The sequence below is a fragment of the Macrobrachium nipponense genome, chromosome 1 (genome assembly GCF_015104395.2).
Source record: "Macrobrachium nipponense isolate FS-2020 chromosome 1, ASM1510439v2, whole genome shotgun sequence".
Lineage (NCBI taxonomy): Eukaryota > Metazoa > Arthropoda > Malacostraca > Decapoda > Palaemonidae > Macrobrachium > Macrobrachium nipponense.
The window spans coordinates 152,521,921-152,541,572 of record NC_087200.1 but is presented as its reverse complement, the minus strand read 5'-3'; the positions used below and the strand labels follow the sequence as shown (position 1 = coordinate 152,541,572).

The window sequence follows — 19,652 nt, the reverse complement described above, 5'->3', positions numbered from 1 at the left end:
ATTTCTGCTGCAAAGTCCACAATTATGCTTTGCCGCTTACCATCACAGCCAGAATAGTCTGAAATTAACTTCTTTGCCAATACAAAGGTCAAACCTCCACTCTGACCTTAGTAATCAAGAATTAAGAACGACGTTTTTGCCGCCACGGCTACGTTTGTTGTGTTGTGTTGGAGAGTTGCTGTGATATTTTGCGTTATTTCCTAGAATTGTAAGTGATATTACTATGATTTATTGCTGTTTGTATAATATCTCCTTTCGAGATAACAGGATCATAAAAATTGACGTAGACTATAAGGGCGTATGCCTTTTTGTTGGTTTACGCAGCTTATGACGTTTTAATTATAGGCCTATCTTATATTCAACTGTTTTATTTTGGTTCTTGTGTTTATTCTTGTTTTTGTTGCTGCTGTTATAGTGCTTGTAGCCTACTCTTGTTAACTGAAATTTAGTAATGCTTTAATTAAAAGTAATCGAGATCAATAAGAATGCCCCAAAACCAAATGATTCATGGGCTACTCGCAGTCACAGACTGGTTTGGATCATCTCATACATAACATTCAGCTGTCATACATTTTTCTAATTTGTTAAGTATCTTATGATGCCTTCTTGCCATAGCCTTCATTCTCATAGAAACGCTACAGCAGCCTTATATTTACTCGTCACTAGCAATATAATTTATCCCTTTAGTAAGTATATTTTCAGTATAGTAGTTCATTGAAAGCAGTTCGATAGGTGGTGTAAGGCTGAGACAGTCCTAAGATTTGGCCATCCACGCATGTATGTGTAAGTGCTCTTGCTTATAAGTGTACATTCCACTTTATGCATATACATTATATCGTGGAGTTGAAAGTTTCAACTTGAAACTACTATATTAATAACAAGGTACCCTATTTCCAACAGATACCGGTAGAAAACCATTTGCAATAAGAAATTGACGTTTAGGTCCATAACCCGTCGTTGTCTCAAAGTATAAGAATTTTATGTGTAGGTCTATGCCTTGACATTGCCTCAAAATATAAGAATTTGATGCGTAGGCTATCCCCTGTCATTGCCTCAAAATATAAGAATTTGACATGAAGGCCTATGCCTTGTGATTGCCTCAAAATATAAGAATTTGACGTATAGGCCTATGCCCTATCATTGGCTCAAAAGATATGAATATCATGTGTAGACCTATACCCTGTCATTGTCTCAAAATAAAAGAATTTGACGTGTAGGCCTATGCCCTGTCATTACCTCAAAATATAAGAATTTGACGTGTAGGCCTAAGCCCTGTAATTGCCTCAAAACATAAGAATTTGACGTGTAGGCTTAAGCCCCGTCATTGACACAAAAGGTATTTCAACAAAATCTACAGACTCCCACTACTGTTCATTTATCCCATCCTCAATGATAGCTAATAGATAGATATAACTTAATGTGATGGACATTTGAATTTTGGTAGGAATAATGGAAAATCAGCTGTTGTTACTTATTGGGGCTTGGGGCATGAGGGGGGGCAAGTTGAAGCTTGAGGGGGCAAGTTGAGTCTTTGGGGGGACAGATGCCCCCTGCCCCTCCCCCCTAAATGAAGCCCCTGACTGGGATAATAAATGCAAATCGAAAACTATTATTTGTATTAGTACAAAGTTTCAACACAACGATGTATAATACCCTGTGAAATTACAGTTTCTCTCATTTTATGGCAAATGCGCAGGTAACTAAGAGAAAATGTATATAAGGAAGGATGTTTTTGGCTAAATTAATCAAGGGTTATTAGTGGAAAAAGGGTTTGGCAACTTTTGGCAACTTTTAGCAATCATTATCATTGGCAACTTTCAGTCTTGGAAATCTGGCAACCCTGAAATTGGTCATGGATCATCAAATTTCCACGAAGATAACATTCCGTCAAGAGACATAGCTAAGGCAACATAACGCTTGGTCGGTGCGAGTGAAAACTTTAGTCGTTGGTTCATGTTGTAAGTTAATTTTTAATGCTTTAGGGTAATATTTGCTACATTCTGGTGTAGATCTTAGTGAATGCCCTTTAAGATTGTCTTATTGAGGGCTGGAATAGGCTAACTTATGTATTTTGCTGGTAGAAGAATGCACCATTTTCCGTAGGCTATGTACCTATTAGTTCCAGAATGGCCAAACCGTTGCTGAATAACCACTGGTTCCATGCAACGTAGAAGCACCATACAAACAAACAAAATGGCCAAGTCGTGGAATGATTAAGTTGAGGGCATAACCCTTCGACGGTTTGGTATGCACTTTTGTGGAAGCATTTAGGATGCTTTAGAAGCTGCGTTTCTCCCTCCGTGTGGCTAAGATAATGGGTGTCTATGTGGGTAGGACCTAGGAATCCTTTGTGGATAAGTTCAGTGAAATCAAAGTATGGGTCCATCTATATTACTATTCCGCGGCTGCCTAGACTATGGCAGTTACGGTTTTTCATTGTAGTTTTATCGGACGACTGTAATTAACACTCAGCGGCCAGTACTAAATACGGCAAAATACATTGGAATGATTGGACGCCCCAATCCCTAGTGGATGTCGTATCCGCGGTTACGTTCCTTGCAGTCCGTGCGGAACTATTCTTTAGAATTACCAAAGTATGTTAAATCACGTAGGCCATTTGGTCGAAGACTCAGATAATTCGAGGTGGAAATTAATGTAAGGCGATTATTGAGACTTGGTAATGTCTTAGAGAAGAATTTATGATATTGTAAGCATATACATCATTTTCGTTTTGCGTCAAACTTTCCCATTGGAGTGTAGGTGTAATCTTGCGTATTGTAATGTTAAAATATACGCAGTAGGCGCAGTATTGCCTGGTTAGATTGATATTTGTAGGCAACTGTCGTACTAGATTTCGTGGCTGTCAGCATGCTGTAATTGTGGTCAAGTTTGTTGCAAATTTCATATATTTAACGAATGTTTATTACGTTCAGTAGTACTATGCAATTATTATTGCGCTAAAGCATATTGCTGTCGGTTCATAATTATTAGTTAATGGCTGGTGATATTTACCCTACCGTCGGGCAAACAATAAGCACATTTTCTTGTTCTCCCGACGGTCGGGTAAACAGTGCGCTGGAATTATTTTCCCGACCGTCGTCTAAACAGTACAATTGGGTTGTTATTCTAACGACCGTTGTGTAAACAGTGCGAATATTGCTTATTCTAACGACGGTCGTGGGAACTTCTTATTTTCCCGACTGTCGTTTGTGGACTGTTGTTAGCCTGTTCGTCATGGCATATTGTAAAAAGGCAACAGTCAAATTTTTTGTAGCTTTTTTAGGCTAAAAAATGGGCTATACTAGTATCTGTGCGCGAATTATTTCCAAAGCCTTTGTTATAAACTCATGGAACATCTAGGCACACTAACGTAAGGGGGAAGCCTCATATTTGTCTTGTTAAAAAATTATGGGCTTTAAAGGTAGGGTAGCCTCTATTCTAGTTTGCTAACACAAGTTAGGATTTTATTACCAAAGAATGGCAGCATATTATTTTTATACTCGGTTATTTCAACACTTATTAAAGGTAGGGTAGCCTCTATCTAGTGTGATCACACAAGTTCGTAATCAAGTGTCACATCAGTAGCGCCATTGCTATCTTCCATTCGGAATTTTTGTTTAAGGTTGTTAATGTCTACAGGTGTCAACATTTTTCCTGATACCTGGGCTAGCGTATCTCGAAAAACCTTTGGTGGTACCGACATCTTGAACATTAATCTTCCCACATCAACGTGTTCGTTTTCCAGGCGCCGCATTTGAGGGTACATTAGGAAGGTTGACCGGCTTGTTTCGTAGTTGTGGGTGAAATCAGCCTTGCTCACAACCAGGTAGTCTTCTTTTCTATTCGCGGTCAGAAGGAAGCCGCTGGGGCAGTTCATCTTGAATGTTCTGAAGAAAAAAATATCATTTTAACAGCTGTTACAAGATCAATGGGGAGCTGGCAGTATAATAGATGGCTCTGCGCAGGTAAGGGCTTTTAGCCTGGTACCCTCTTCGAGAGTCTTTGTCATTTTGTGATGTTGCCATTGTGACGTTATGATGTTGCCATGCAACTTGCGGTGTGCGCAGCATTGTCACCATAGAAAATAATTTGTGATTGGTTCATCCAAGATGTTTTTTAATGTTGAATATTTCACTTGCTACTGGGTAGTAAAAAGTATTGGAATTTTGTATTGCATGTATGCAATACTAAAAAGCGTCAATTTGCAATTGCATTATAAACGACCAAAAAACAATTACGTTTGACCGAGTTAAATCGATTTAAATGTCTGTGTATTTCTAGTACTTCTGACTGGAAATGCAGTGGTGACTGTAGTGTTAAAGCCCTTACGGCGTCAGCACCACGCCATGGATTAGTTCTGCTAAGACAAACCGACTTTCCGAGTCCTATAAACGACGTAATACACATATAATTAAACAAATTTGACCAGTAATGGATGTAAAAAGCATTATTCTTGCTTTCAAATGAAGTATTAATAACTTATAAGGTGGTTTTCGGTTGCTTTTATGTGGTTTTCTGTGGTTTTCGGTATTCTTACGTACCGATGAACTATTGGTCAATTATCACTGGAAAATCCATTTGTACAGTACTTCAATTTCATGAACTAGCCTAGTAAGTTAGGCCTTACCAACAACATGACCAATATTAATGGATATTAATAGGACCATATTAATAGGCCTAGTTTAAATGTTGAATGCACTGTGTGTACTGTCACTGTGTACACACATCAAAATGTACACGAACACTGCAGTGCATTGCATGCACAGTGCAGTGTTCGTACTGTAATCAACTGACTGAGTTGGTCTATTTTCTTGTCTATAAGGTTAAAAATAAGGACCGAAAAATATATAATAGGATGTCATAATACCTTTGGTTATGTCTTTTACCCGTGCTCGTAGTGCTGTGCTCTCCGCCATGTTTGCACTGAAAACTGGCACGGCTGTATCTGAACTCATTCTTGTAGTGGTTCTGAGGGTTAACTACAGTTTTGTTTGCCTTGCCGATTGTTCTGCAGTCACGTATAACATACTTGGCAAATGTTTGATGTTCTAGTTTTTCTTTTTCTCTCACGAATTCGTCATAATCTTTGAATTTTTGACCCACATAAAATACACGTCCATCACTTCTCGAAACCATTTTCATCATGGCGTCGGTTTCATACGACCTCGTTCCCAGATTTCTGATGACGTCACGGTCGGGAAAATAAGAAAATGGTTTGCTTGTCGGGCAAATAATCACTTCCTTAGTGGGCTTAATAACCATAATGACTTATGAAAACACTGAGAAATACCGAAGGCAATCATCGCTTAAGGTAAAACAAACACTGAAGGAAGCTTGTTGGTGTAAAAGTGATTGGTTTGTAAGTATGCGTACAACCATTGATTAAATAACTTTCCAACAAGTTTAACAAATAATGATGGGGTGGGGGGAGGGGCGGCGGCGGCGGCTGCTGCTTCATTATGCTTCATGATGGTGATAAGTGAGCCACTGTGGCCAACGGTCGAATGAAAAGACACACTTTTTTGAGAACTGACACGGGAAGCTGGGGATGAGGGGAGATTTGTGGAAGCAAAAATACGTACGGGAAAGACGTAAGAGGTGGAATTTCGTAGAGGCCTTCCTCGTATACGTTGCACGGCGTTGGATGCAGTGATGATGGTAATGTAGGTCTTGCTTATAAAGAGTGGCTGTAAATACCTGACAGTAACATTTAAGAGCAGTATGATGTCTCAAACACCATATCTGCATTACTTTCAATGAATAAAAAAGAACATTTAAGACATGTGGAGTTGACTGAACCTAACCTTATCCAGTCGCCGTCTCCTTGAAAAGCAGCCGGAATTCGATTTCCTGCATATCGGCATCTTTTTATTATTATTTTTTTTTTTTTGCCTCTTCAACATTAATAGCTTGAGATAACCGGCTTTTATTCTTCCTAAAGAATTCGGCATTCTACTCTGTAACCTGAATTAATATTTTCTTTCGATTGCACCCCTCTTCGTCGCCATAATATGATATTTTACAGGCTGCTGAAGCAAGAGCCTACGTTGGCATAAGACCAGCTGGCCGCGACGAAGCCGTGCGAAGACGAGGTGTGTGGGGTTTATTTGAGGGATGTCTTAATTGCCTGGTGTTTCTCAGGAGTTAAAGTATTTGATTCACTTTTATCCATGGAAATTATTTGGGGAAAGTGAATTGATCTGAAAGAAGGCAATACTGTATGGTTATTTAAACGCTGGAATAATTTAAAGTACTACCATTTTCACAGACTTCGGTTAATAGTAACGGCTAGTGAAGATAGAGAATGAAGTCTAGCAACAGCAACCAACTGACTGCACCAATAATGACCCATGCTTTGACCCTAAAATCGTGATTTCGGTATCCTTAAGAATTATAAAGCATATGCTCTTATTACAAATCTAGAAAGGGCTGTGCATTTTTTAACGTTTCCGTAATATTTGTCGAACTTTTGCCTAGGGAAATAACAGGGCTCAATGCCTTTAACATATTTGCTTTTATTTTCTGTTTGTTTGTAACATAACTGCTTTTATTTTCTGTTTGTTTGTAACATATTTGCTTTTATTTTCTGTTTGTTTGTAACATATTTGCTTTTATTTTATTGTTTGAAGGATGTAGATGCATAATTTTCAGAGGTGTGTACACTATGACTGTAAGGTTAGTACTAGGAGCTGAAATGGGTGTGAAGGGTTCTGGAAACATTTCGTAGTACTATTTAAACGACCCCCAACTGCATAGCCGCCAGTAAAATTGACACAGCCTACGCATTGATTAGATATTCGCATTATTTTCTGTTGATTTAGTTCTGTAGTTTTATACGATGTTGTCTGGCTTGTTATCTACACATCATTAACTTCATCTCATTTGGTTTACTCTATTGTGATCAGACCAACCATTCATAAATCAGGAATTAATTCACAAATTAATGAGTGGTGTTGTTATATATATATATATATATATATATATATATATATATATATATCTATCTTATATCTTATATCTATATATATATAGGTATATATATAATATATATATATTTTCTATACCTATACTATATATAGATATAAAAACTATATATATATATATATATAACCCATAAAAAATGCCGATTAATGGCTGGCTTAATTAGTTTTTTAAATACGACTAGCAATATCAAATGGAATTTGAACGAAAATTCGTTAGGTGAACTGATGTGAGCTGAGTAGTTAGTATTAAAAGCTATTGTTCTCTCATATTAGGTTAAATTTTTTCATCAGTTATTGGATTGCTTTAAGATAATCTGCTATATACAAGGATTTTTTTCGTAATAAGTGTTTTGCATTAAGTGGATGGTGTTAAAAGGTTTTAAACATCTATCCTATGTTTATTAGTAATCGTAGAAGGTATTGCTCGAAACACCAAACGTTCTTGACGATAAGGTGTGCATTTTGAAGTAATTACAAATTAGCTTCAGGCTTGTTAAAGATACCCAGGTGGTTAGTGGTTATTCAAAACTTTATTTAGCGTATTATAAACCGAAATTTGATTTGGTTTCACTACTACTTCGACCGAGGTTTTCTAGTGCGGTGTAGGTTAGTAACAGCGCATTAACCTGCGTTTTCCAGTAAAAAGTTTCCTCTTGATGCTTGTGGACACATTTTTACCGTTTACCTATCCCAAGCTCGTGTTTCCCTCCGAAATCCGCATAAGTGGGCAGGATTTCCTTCGTATATGCGCTCTATCAATTTTTTATTTTACGTATTCTTGCATAATATTTCACTTGCTTACATTTCCATTCTTATTCGTTTTCCTTCTTCCACACGGTCATATATTCATATTCATACGATCTCATCTGTACTAAAATGAAACCGACTTCATCATCGCTCCATAGACAACCTTTTCTAGGTAACATGGATTTTCAAGAGAGGTCTGGACGCCTCAAATGAATAAGAAGAGAAAATTAGGAATTGTGGGAGGAGGAGCATCACTTCGAACCAGTGAATGCTTCGAAAAATTCTTGACAGGGTTTGAGAAACTGTAGACCCAAAGTCCATTTTAACTGTGCCAACGTAAGCCAAGAAATCTGACTGAATTTAGGCTTATGCGTTGTCGTGGTTCCAATTTGACGACGGTTTCACTCAAATTGAAATTGTTGCATGGCTGAAATATAACCAATAGCATTTTGTCATTCTTGTACAGTACATTTCCTCACATTTTTAGGTGATATAACTTATTTCTTTTAGTTTCTTGACAAGTGAGTTTTTTTTTTAATGGGAAAAACATGATTAATTAAGGGATGTTCATACGTTATATATATATATATATATATATATATATATATATACATATACATATACATACATATACATATACATATACATATACACACACACACACAAATATATATGCCCGTGCGCGTGTGTTTTGTTTAGTAGTCTCGACACAGCAATTAGTTCCAACGAGAGCCTAAGGTATCAACAGGAATTTGGTGAGAATTGTTTAGCATGTGCTTAAACAGTATTGGCCTAATGTTTTTGATTCGTGATAGTCATTGTCACATTGTCAATAAGTTTTCCGTATTGGCTGTAGTCTATTATTTATGTAATATATAAAAGGTAGTTTCTGTCTGTTTGTTCGTTCGGTATGCACTCCCAGACTATGCAAGCTAGGACTAGTAAATTACCATAGACTCCCCTCCACTCAGAAAGGTTTTAGTCAAAAGTGGAAATTCGAGGACCGTTTCTAAGAGGATCGACCCCCTTTATCGTATCCCTCTCATTTTTTACAACTTTTGGAGTTGAAGCTAGGCCTACCAAATCTTTATCATAGACCCTTCCCCTCAGGAAGGTTTTAGTTAAAATCCGAAATAAGGGGACGGTTTCTAACGGGGTCATAGCCCTCCTTTTTCGTATCCCCACATTTATTACAACTTTTGGAATTGAAGCTAGGACTACGAAATTTTTACCATAGGTTATAGTTAAAAACCGAACATCGTGGGTTGTTTCTAAGAGGGTCATAACACCCTTTTTCATAGCCCAGAATGATTTACAACTTTCGGAGTTGATAGCTAGGGCTACCAAATTTTTAACGTACACTCCTCCCTTCCCCAGGAAGGTTTTTAGTCAAAATCCGAAACTCGAGGGCCGTACCCCTCATTTTTTAACGACTGAAAACCCATATGGAGGACGGGTGCAGCTGCTTGTATAGCATAATATTCTCTCTCTCTCTCTCTCTCTCTCTCTCTCTCTCTCTCACAACAAATTAGCCCATTTTGCATCAGTAGCGATGTACATTTGATGTCTTAACCTCGTGTTCAACATCCCTGCTTTGCAACAGAGCTCAACAGTAGGTCTAGTAACAGTGATTACTAATGGTGCCCAAAAATCTGTAGATAGGTGATAAAAAAACCCTTCATGCATATGAAGTATAAAGACACGTTTGCCTGGTATTTCCGTGGGTTGTGTAATGTCATCGTTATGTTAATCCTATTTGTGCATGTAGACTGTAGTACTGTCTTATGACCCTGTGGTAGGAGTGTAAGAATGTTACCACCGTAGGTCCTGCGTGTTGCATCTTGCATAGTCTAGTGGTATATAGTCTATATGATCCGTGTATGTGATCCTGTAAAACAGAATAGGCCCTTAAACCTACGGTTCTGTAGCCAAGTAAAAGCACAAATTTCAGCTTTTTTGTACATAAACTTTTTAGTTTATACATGGAACACTGAAATGTTATTGAATATATTGTCAGAAACTTTCATTTTATTTTAAATATGGAAAATAACAATCTAACTTAAACAATAGTACTACCCAGACATACATCTAGTATATAGATAGATAGATAGATATATACTTATGTGTGTGTGAGTGTATTAAGTATGTATTGCGTTTAAGTATGTATGTATTGCGTGTGTGTTATATCTGTATGTATTAGTACTAATGTTCAAATTATTATTTTGTCGCACATAAAATAAGTTTATGATAATACTTCAAATAATAATTAAATTTTCCTTGTTTAAATAAAAACGGCATAGAAAAGATTTGAAAATTATGCTTTTACTTGGCTACAGAACCATAGGTTTAAGGGCCTATTCTGCTTTAGCGAAACTATAGACTGTATACCACTAGACTATGGATTGCTTTTCATGTCTCTGGGATTATGTATGCCCCAAACGACGACTTGTGGCACGTAAGCGAAGTGACTGGTTCTCATACAAATTTTTTTTTTTTTTTCTGTAAGAGGGGAGACCGTATGTAATAATAATTTCATGTCGGTCTGCTCATATGTTCTCGGATACTTAAACCAGTCACCAGGGTAAAGTTTCAAATCAGTACATATACAATCGTGAGAGAATTTATTTCATTTAATCAACCATAGTTCAGTTCAGACACCGAGCGAGCTTCCACATCCTAACTCGACCAGGTTTCGGCAAACTCAAGTGAATCCGAACGTTTATGGGCAACGCGGATGCCCGGAGACAGAGCGGAACCTGATCCGCTGGTCTCTTTTATACGCTCGTATATATAAATTTAATAAGCCCAGTTAGACATGCATAGTTTTCAATGTTTGCAAATTTCATTCAACAAAAGATTAACTTGAAGCCTTATTTCTACGACTACCAGTTCAGCAGATGTAACACCTGTCACGCCCACCAGTTCAGTCGATGAATTCGGCATTTCACGTCCAAGGCATATAAACGTAACGTAAACATTCTCTCTCTCGATTTGCTTTGAGGCAGTTGGTCATTTATTAACAGTGTCTCCCGTAGGGGGTTAGGGCCGCCGCCGCCGCCCGCCGTCAGTGCACCTCAGGCGTTACTTAGGTTTCTTTGCAGCTTGCCTTCGGCTCCTAGCCCCGTTTCAAGCACTGAATGACCTCGTAGGTCTTAGTGCTTGGCCTTTGGGCTAAATTCTATATTCAATACAATTCCATGAACAGTGTCATTTAACTAGCTAAGGATTATCAATAAATCATAAAACACTCATAAACTTCAGAATATTGAAAAAGAAACCCACAAAATCACTGTGTAACGTGTTTACTACTAAGTATTTACATTTAATTTTACTCCACACTCGAGTACTTTCAGGCCCTATCTGTGGCCCATTTTTAAGAGATGTTTGGGTTGTCAACCTTGACCCAGGCTTACAACCCAAACATCTCTTGGAAATGGGCCACAGATAGGGCCTGAAAGTACTCGAGTGTGGAGTAAAATTAAATGTAAATACTTGAAGTAAACACGTTACACAGTGATTTTGTGGGCTTTTTCAATCTTCAGAAGAAAACTGAACGAAGTTTTTGTTTGGTTTAAACGTCAGAGTCTTGGAGTGGATGGATATGTTTTAGCACTACTTCAAGATTTCCTTACAGGCAGGCAGCCGTGAATTGCTGCTGACAGGGTAATGTTTTTGTTCCATAATTACTTTTGGTATATACAAGCGATATGGTTGTTTGCCCGGAAAAGAAGATTATTCATTCTGTCGATGATGCAACTCTTGTTGGTGTAGTAAAGTGCCCACACATGAGAAATTAAGCTGTTCTCAGCCTCAATCTGGACATGACCGGATCAGTGACTGGTGTAATCGATGGAAACTTCAGTAAAACGACAACTTGATTAGCAGATCTCGTACAGATTTTCCACTCTATCCTCCCCTTCAGGTGGATGGGAGTGAGACTTGCATTGCCACTTATCATCTTAAGGTTATATATTTAGTGGATTTTTGACCGGGTATATTGGCAACAATGCCTCTCATTTGTCTTTTCTAGTGTATCCTCTGCCTTAACTTCTCTTCTGGTCTAGGTTTTCATTGATGTTTTCTTTTCCATAATTTCTTAGGCCTTCACTGAAGGGCGACAGACATTCGTGAAATATGTGATCCTTCAAGCTCAAGAGTGGTTGTTTCGAATTTCTTGCAAACACAAAGCTGTTTCGTTCTGTTGGGTTCCTGCCCATGTAGGGATCAAAGGCAATGAAAAAGCTGATAGAGCAGCAAAAAGAGTATGTAATAAAAAATCACTGGATATCCATGAAGTTCCATACATTAATATGAAGTCTCCTATTCGAAGTTAGATCCGCCACAAATGGCAGGAGAGATGGTCCTCAAACCTCCTTGCCAGAAACAAGAAGCTGAAGGCAGTCAGACCTAATTTGAATTTTTGGCAGTCTTCGTTTCAAGAGATAGGAGGACCGAGATTGTTTTAACGAGACTTCGTATTGGCCATTCCCGATTGACACACAGCTTTATACTTGAAGGAAGTGAGGCTCCAGTCTGTGCTCGCTGTAGCTGCCTGTTGACAGTTGAGCATGTTCTGGTTTGTTGCCCAGTGTATGGTGCTGCCCGCAGGAATTTCGGTCTTTCAGGGAAGCAACTTTCTTATATTTTAGGAGATGATATTGATGTCAATAACCTTGTAAAGTTCTTAAAAGAGATTGATATATACTATGAAATTTGACTTATTTTATTAATATTTAAGGTTACTTTCCACCTAATACACACAAGTGTATGCAGTTATACTTTTAATTGTATTTTAATATAAAAAAAACTATATTAATTTTAATTTTGTTTAATGAAATAAGGTTTTTAAGTTTCATTCACATCAGATTATCATCACGTTCAATTACATTTCATTAAATATCAGATTATTTATTTCATTCCATTACGGCGCTGAATGACCATAATAGGTACCAGTGCTTGGGCTTGTCCCTAAATTTCATAATCCATCCATCCATCCAATATGTCGTAGCCGATTTCAAGAGTACAATGAAGAAGAAAATCGATGCGAAGGTGATTTCGAACGATTTTAGTTTTTGTGTTAAATGCCATATTCTAAGAGGTATGATCTATTACGTATTTGTAAGATATACTAGACCTTTGTATGTGTACAAATTAGTTTAACAGTTAAATGGCTTATTTATGTGTATAGTTTTTTTTAACCAAATAACCAGAATGGTCTATGGGTTCATTGTACAATTCTTATACATAATGTATTCATAAGTCTAGGCTATTGGTACTTATAGTAGTTTAGGCACAGACTATTTATACGGTTTGCTCCAAGGATATTGCTAGCCAAGGCCTCGAGAATCAGTAACAGCAGCAGTTCGTGCTTGCACTGTAGCTACACTGATGTAAATACGACAACATGCAGGTGTTAACTTGTGGGGTGTCAGTGTGACTCACAAACGAGCACTTGGTGCAGCAGTAGTTTTTGAGGCAGAACCTCTAGAACTAGCAGCAGGAGCACACACAGCAAGTCCTGCAGGTGTCTTGCCCCTTCCTGGCGATGCTATCACTAGCTGCTATCACTAGCGATTGTCAAGGTCCCAGGATAGATGTGGTGGTCTGGCAAGATTGCATATCAGGAGAGTTTACCAGATCTCCTATACAGTGGTCCCCCGTATTCGCGTTCTCCGGATTCGCAGACTCACACATTCGTGGATTTTTCTTTGGAACCTATCTAGAAATTATTCGCGGACGGACTCGCCCATTCGCGGAATTTTCCGACGAAAATAATCACTAATTAGTGTATTTTGATGTTTATTTTCATGACTAAATACATTTTTATGATACAAAAATGATTTACTAATTTTCAAATATTAATTTTGATTAATACTGTATTAGTAAGTTTAATAAGTTTACATGATATCACATAATAAAAATAATAATTCTCTCTCTCTCTCTCTCTCTCTCTCTCTCTCTCTCTCTCTCTCCTACAAAGATGTATGTTTTTTTGTATGATAAATAAATGAATTACTATTTTCAAATATTAATATTAATTTATACAGCAATAATATCAATTCATTAAAGAAAATACCATAGTGAATTTGTAAGATTTTAGCTTATAAATTAAAAAAAATTATGGAAGAATGAAGGAAATCCCAGTCTTCTTTCTCTAACTCAAGGTACTAAAACTGTCATACTATCAAGTCAAGTGACAGGAGGGGGAAGGAGCTGTTTTGTTGCTGCCACCAAGTGCTCATGAAATTTCCACCCCCCCTCTCTCTCTCTCTCTCTCTCTCTCTCTATCTCTCTCTCTCTCTCTCTCTCTCTCATTTACTGAGACTCGAGATTTTTTATAGTACTTGTACTATTTGTTTTTTAATACTTTCAATAATAATAATAATAACAATAACTGTAATTACAAAATTCCTATTATGTGATAGTATTTTAAAGAAATACAATACTAATCTATTCATGTCACTTTTAATTAAGGTTAACTCTCTCTCTCTCTCTCTTTTGCCACACAAGATAATGTGTCATAGTGGTAACTCCCTCCCTCTCTTTCGCTGGAAGCTTTATAAGTATTTTTGAGAGAACAGAGAGATAAAACTCTCTCTCTCTCTCTCTCTCTCTCTCTTCTCTCTCTCTTTTGCCGAGATGAAAGAATTTTTATGGTACTAGTATGTAAAATGTTTATTGATAATTTCAGTTATTATATAATAATAATAATAATAATAATAATAATAATAATAATAATAATAAAACTGTAATTACAAAATTCATAATGGTAGTATTTTAAAGAGATGAAAATGACCTTTCCATTTCACTTGTAAGGATAGCTCCTCTTTCTTCTTACTGAGATGAGAGAATTTTATGGTAGATGCACGTGTTTATTTTATTTTTCAATAATAATAATAATAATAATAGAAGTAGTAATAATACGATAACAAATTTCAAATGAAAATTCTTCCCTTTGTCTTTTTCTGTATCAGTTTCCCTACCTTCATAACCTCCGTGACGCTCGGAGCTGGGAAAGTATACAATGCCTACAATGGTCAACGAATTTTAATGGGTTTTTTTTTTTATGTAATCTTGCTTCTCCTCTCTCTCTCTCTCTCTCTCCCATCTCTCGTCTCTCTCCTCTCCTCCTCCTCCTCTCTCTCTCTTACTGAGATGAGATCATTTTCATGGACATGTATGTAATAAGTTTATCATTAATATTTTCCAATAATAATACTATAACTGTAAGTACAAAATTCATATGTGAGTATTTTAAATACAATAATCATTCCATTTCTCTCTTTTAAATACTGTAAGGACAACTCTCTCTCTCTCTCTCTCTCTCTCTCTCTCTCTCTCTCTCTCTCTCTCTCTCTCTCTCTCTCTCTCTCCACAAGATACTTGTCATAGTGGTAACTCTGTCTCTCTTGGCTGCAAGTGTTATAAGTACATATGTAAGTATGTACCTTTGAGGGCTACTAATGTTTAGGATTACTTTGAATAATTATAAATTTTTAATACGATCTCTAAGATTAATACAGTAATATGATAATAATTTAAGGTAAATTTGATGCAGGATGTTACATAAGGTATACATTTGGTGTTTCTATTTCTTCCATCTTTTATCTCTCTCGCTCTCAGCAAAAGAATTGATAGACAGACAAACATAATTGCACAGTCCTTTCTTCTCTAGAGAAATATATGTATTTATGGGAGGGGAAAAAAGTTGCCTACAGACGTTCATTTCTATCTATTGAAATCGTAAGGAGTTATCTCTCTCTCTTCTCTCTCTCTCTCGCTCTCTCTCTCTCCTCTCTCCTCTCTCTCTCTCTGCTATTGGCAGTTTATATATTTCTAATGGTAAAATGTTTAAGATGACTTTAAAATGATATTAATAATACCAATTCAATAGTATATTTGATGTAGGATAATACTTTAAGTGGACATTTGTGATTTCACATACAATTGCTTTCCTTGTAAAAAGAAAATGGATGTCTCAAATAGTAACAGTATGAAAGAAAACGTGCATGACTGAATACGTATGGGGGGACTGAATTACTTTTACATACGTAACTAAGTCATGCAGTACGTACATAGTATGTATTTATGTATAACCATAAAATGTAAGATTTACTTTAAAACAGTATTAATAATATTTCAAAGATTAATATGAACCATAATAGGACATTTTATGTATATTTGATGAAGGATGGTCTTTTTAGGGATACTTTGGCGTTTGCATTTTCAGGATAGGAGTTTATGAGCATTTTTAGAGGGGGGTTCCAAACATTCGCGGATTCTAACAATTCGGGGGGGGGTGGGGTCTGGTACGCATCCCCCGCAAATACGGGGAAACCACTGTACAGGCTTCTTCTCGTGAGGTTTCGGCCTCAAAGAAGATTGTGGTGTGTCGAGAGGATGGTGCAAGTTCTCACAATCAGTGGCAAGCTCAGCTTCGCTTACCTCAATGCTTGCATCCACATAAGTACTCTTGCTCGGTGGAGAGGAGCAATACATTTAGTGGGTGAGAACCTCTGCGCCCTCCTTAGGACAGCATTTTGCCAAGGCGACAACCCTCACCTAGACTTGTGGTGTAGTCATTACCGCAAGTTGATGACTGCTCGTGACTCACCCCCTTTGCTAGGTCTGCTAATAGGTCAGGCGAGAGCGTCTCATCCTCCTCTCCTGTTCTCTCTACATCCTGGTGTTATACTGGGAAGGGCGAGGTGAGCAGGAGGAACACTGAAGAGTGCTCTCCTCAGAGTTTGACTGCGAGGACCTATGTTCCTGGCTCAGTCTTTGGACCAGACCAGTCGTGTGCCCAAGTAGTGCAAGAAGGATCGAGGGTTTATGGCTAAGGAGTTTGTATCAGGATGACTGCATCCTGGAAGGACTTAAGGGTCTTTTGACTTAGGTTGTGGATACTCCTGAGACAAGAAGTGCAACCCTTGCTGAGCAAGGGAGCTGCAGAAATCATTCGTCATCACTCTCCAGGTTTTTACAGCCAGGTCTTTCTCATAGAGAAGACCTCAAGGGGCTGGAGACCAGTGATAGACCTCTCTCCCTTGAACCGTTCTGTTTGCCAGATTTGGTTTATGAAGGAAACTGTATGCTTGGTGCTCTCTTCTATCAGGGAGAGTAACTTCATGCTTGTGGTGAACTTGAAGAATGTGTATTTTCAAATACCAATCCATCTGTCATCACGCAAGTACCTTCACTTTGTCCTTGAGGAGATGGTATACCAATTTAGGGCACTCTGTTTCGGTCTTGTAACCACTCTTCAGGTGCTCATGTGAGTGTTCACCCTTGTGTCAGCTTGGACCCATTCACAAGGAATACATCTCTTTAGGTATCTCGACGATTGTCTCATCCTGGCGAGCTCCTGCTCGCAGTTGCTACCAGACTGGGACCTCCCTCGATTTTTGTCACAATCAGGGGTTTGTGATAAATTTCGAGAAGTCTGACTTCGAACCCATAAAGTATCTGAACATGCTAATAGATACAGGAGTAGCAAGTGTCTTCCCCTCGGACTCGTGTATCAGCAAGTTCAGGAACACAGCACAGCTGTTCCTGTCTTTGCAGGAGCAGGAAGCTTGGCAATGGCAAGTCGTAATCGGTCACCTGTCTTCCTAGGAGAAGCTGGTCCCTCATAGGCAGCTTCACCTTTGGTCTCTACAATGGAGACTCAAAGGGTTTTGGTTCCAGGCTCGAGACCCTCAATCCCTTCCCATTCCCCCGTCGGAGGATGTGAGAGAGGATTTAGGCTGGTGGAGGGACGACAGGAACCTCTTCATAGGAGCTGTCTTGCATACTCCACCTCCAGACATAATTCTGTTCTTGGACGCATCGACTGAGGGCTGGGGTTCACAACGGGATGATTTTCTGACTTCAGGTGTGTGAAACCATCACAACCACCTTCACATCAATATCCTGGAACTCAAGGCAGCCTTCTTTGCCCTCCAAGAATTCCAGGATCGAGTTATGGGACACTCCATAGTGTTCATGAGCGACAACACCATGGTGGTGGCATATGTCAATAAGCAGGTGGGTCTCTTATCCCTCCCACTTCACCAATTGGCAATGCAGCTGGATGAGTGATTGGTGGCTCACTCGGTAGACCTATCAGCTGGGTACATCTGGGCAAGAGGAATGTAGTGGCCGACAGGCTTAGTTGCCAGAAAGAAGTGATAGGAACAGAATGGTTCCTTCATTCAAAGGCAGGAGAGACACTGTTACCTCTCGTCTTAGAGCATGAAGTTTGGGGCATTGCACCTTCCCTTGCACTCCGCAAGAACCTGTCGGTTCCTTGGGCACTGAAGCAGGGGTGTGGTCGCGTCAGACCACCTTCACTTTTTATGTTTGGGATGTGGCCCACAAGGCCTTTGACACTTTCCTTGCGACCTGTGGTGGCTGCTCAGGTTGTACAGCTTAGCCAGCTCCTCTAACAAGACAAGGTTGCATCTTGCCTATGATGTACGGTATGAATGCAAGTATGAATGAGAGTGTGACTGGCTCTCTTTCTTTCTTCTCCTATTCATCCTACTCTTCGTTCTGGCAGAGAGTGAACTGGCTGTTACATGCTAGAAGGCAAATGATGCAGGTAAGACTAACTTATAGCATCCATTCTATGTTCTTTGACTTGATTATAGAAGCATATATCCTCTCCTTCTCCTAGCATGGGGAGATTGGGGTTTTGACAAAAGACAAAACCCAATACTTGTATTTGCCTTATTATCTCTGACATTATTGTTCTTGTTTTGCCTTTTCTTATGTGACTACATTCACCTCCCACATTTTAAAATGGCCCAGAAGTTTGACTTTTGATCCCACAGTTCTTATACTCCAATCAAATGGTCAAAGGCTTAATTTCCTTCATCGCTCTTTCAACCAGGAAGGAAATTCAGGTGTGGCAAATACCAGTCAGTTCACAGAAGCTCACCCAGATTCCTCCCTCCAACCAGTGTCTTCCTAATGCAAAGGACGGAAGGTTTGTATATTATGTAGGAACAGATCACAATTTTTAAAAGTAAGTTGTATTTTTCCTAACTAATACAAATCTGAGGTCCTTTACATTAATCCCCACCTCATGCCTCCTCTCAATCTGATACCTTGGCTCAAAGCAAATTGGAATGGTTACGTCTGGTCAGGACGGGACCCCCAGATACTGGACAGTGTAACCATAATCTCCAAAAGAGGGCCGAGGGGTGACAAGGCGTCTCCATTGTTTGTAAAGTGAAGCTCAGGCATAAAATGTAATCAGTGTTATTTTATGAATTCACTTTTTTGGTGTATACGTAAGTCTCAACATAGTTTCAGTACACCAAGCGATTTCAAGGGGAATTTAGTATTTTTGGTTAGGTTGATCAATTTGGCTACATATTCACACCTGCCTTTTTAATCAGCATATAATGTTTTATCAAGATGGGGACGTTAATGTCATCAGCGGGGGAGGGGGACGGTTGGGGGTTGATCAGGGGAGGTTATGGCTGGACTTCTGCTGCAGGTTTTTTTTTAGATTAAATAAATATAAGATAATTTTATGTTTGCCAAAATGACATATGGCAAGGTATTTTTAATGATAAATTCACTCTCTTGTGTAGGAGCAAAATCTTGTAAATCTTTTGAGATTTCATTTGGATGTGAACATTAAACTTATTTATGTGTTTATTTTTCCCATTTCATGTTTTTCTTCATAAATATCTTTTTTCCCCTTTGCAGGTTCGTTATTAGTTTCACTCAAATTAGGGCAACTTTTACCACAAATGGGAGTCAGAGCGTGTGAGGTGGAAGCCATGAAGGGTGAGTGTCACAGCCCCTTTAGCATTTTCCAAAATTGCCAACCCTTGACTCTTTGATATCATGTCAGTTCTTACAAGTAGTTTCCATTAGCACAAGTTTTGGCACATTTCATAATAGGTTATCATAGTCAGTAGTAGTGGT

The 19,652-nt window shown here is 38.4% G+C and overlaps 1 long non-coding RNA gene across 2 annotated transcripts in view; it reads left to right on the top strand.

Annotated features, from left to right (window-relative positions):
* The first annotated feature begins 1,877 nt into the window (after window positions 1-1,877).
* The window catches only part of LOC135220306 (uncharacterized), a 233,735-nt gene continuing 215,960 nt past the window's right edge, over window positions 1,878-19,652 (top strand). For both annotated transcript variants that reach the window (XR_010315648.1, XR_010315647.1), the window contains exons 1-2: window positions 1,878-1,958; window positions 19,431-19,511. This is a non-coding gene — a long non-coding RNA (uncharacterized LOC135220306). The remainder of the gene's footprint in view (window positions 1,959-19,430; window positions 19,512-19,652) is intronic.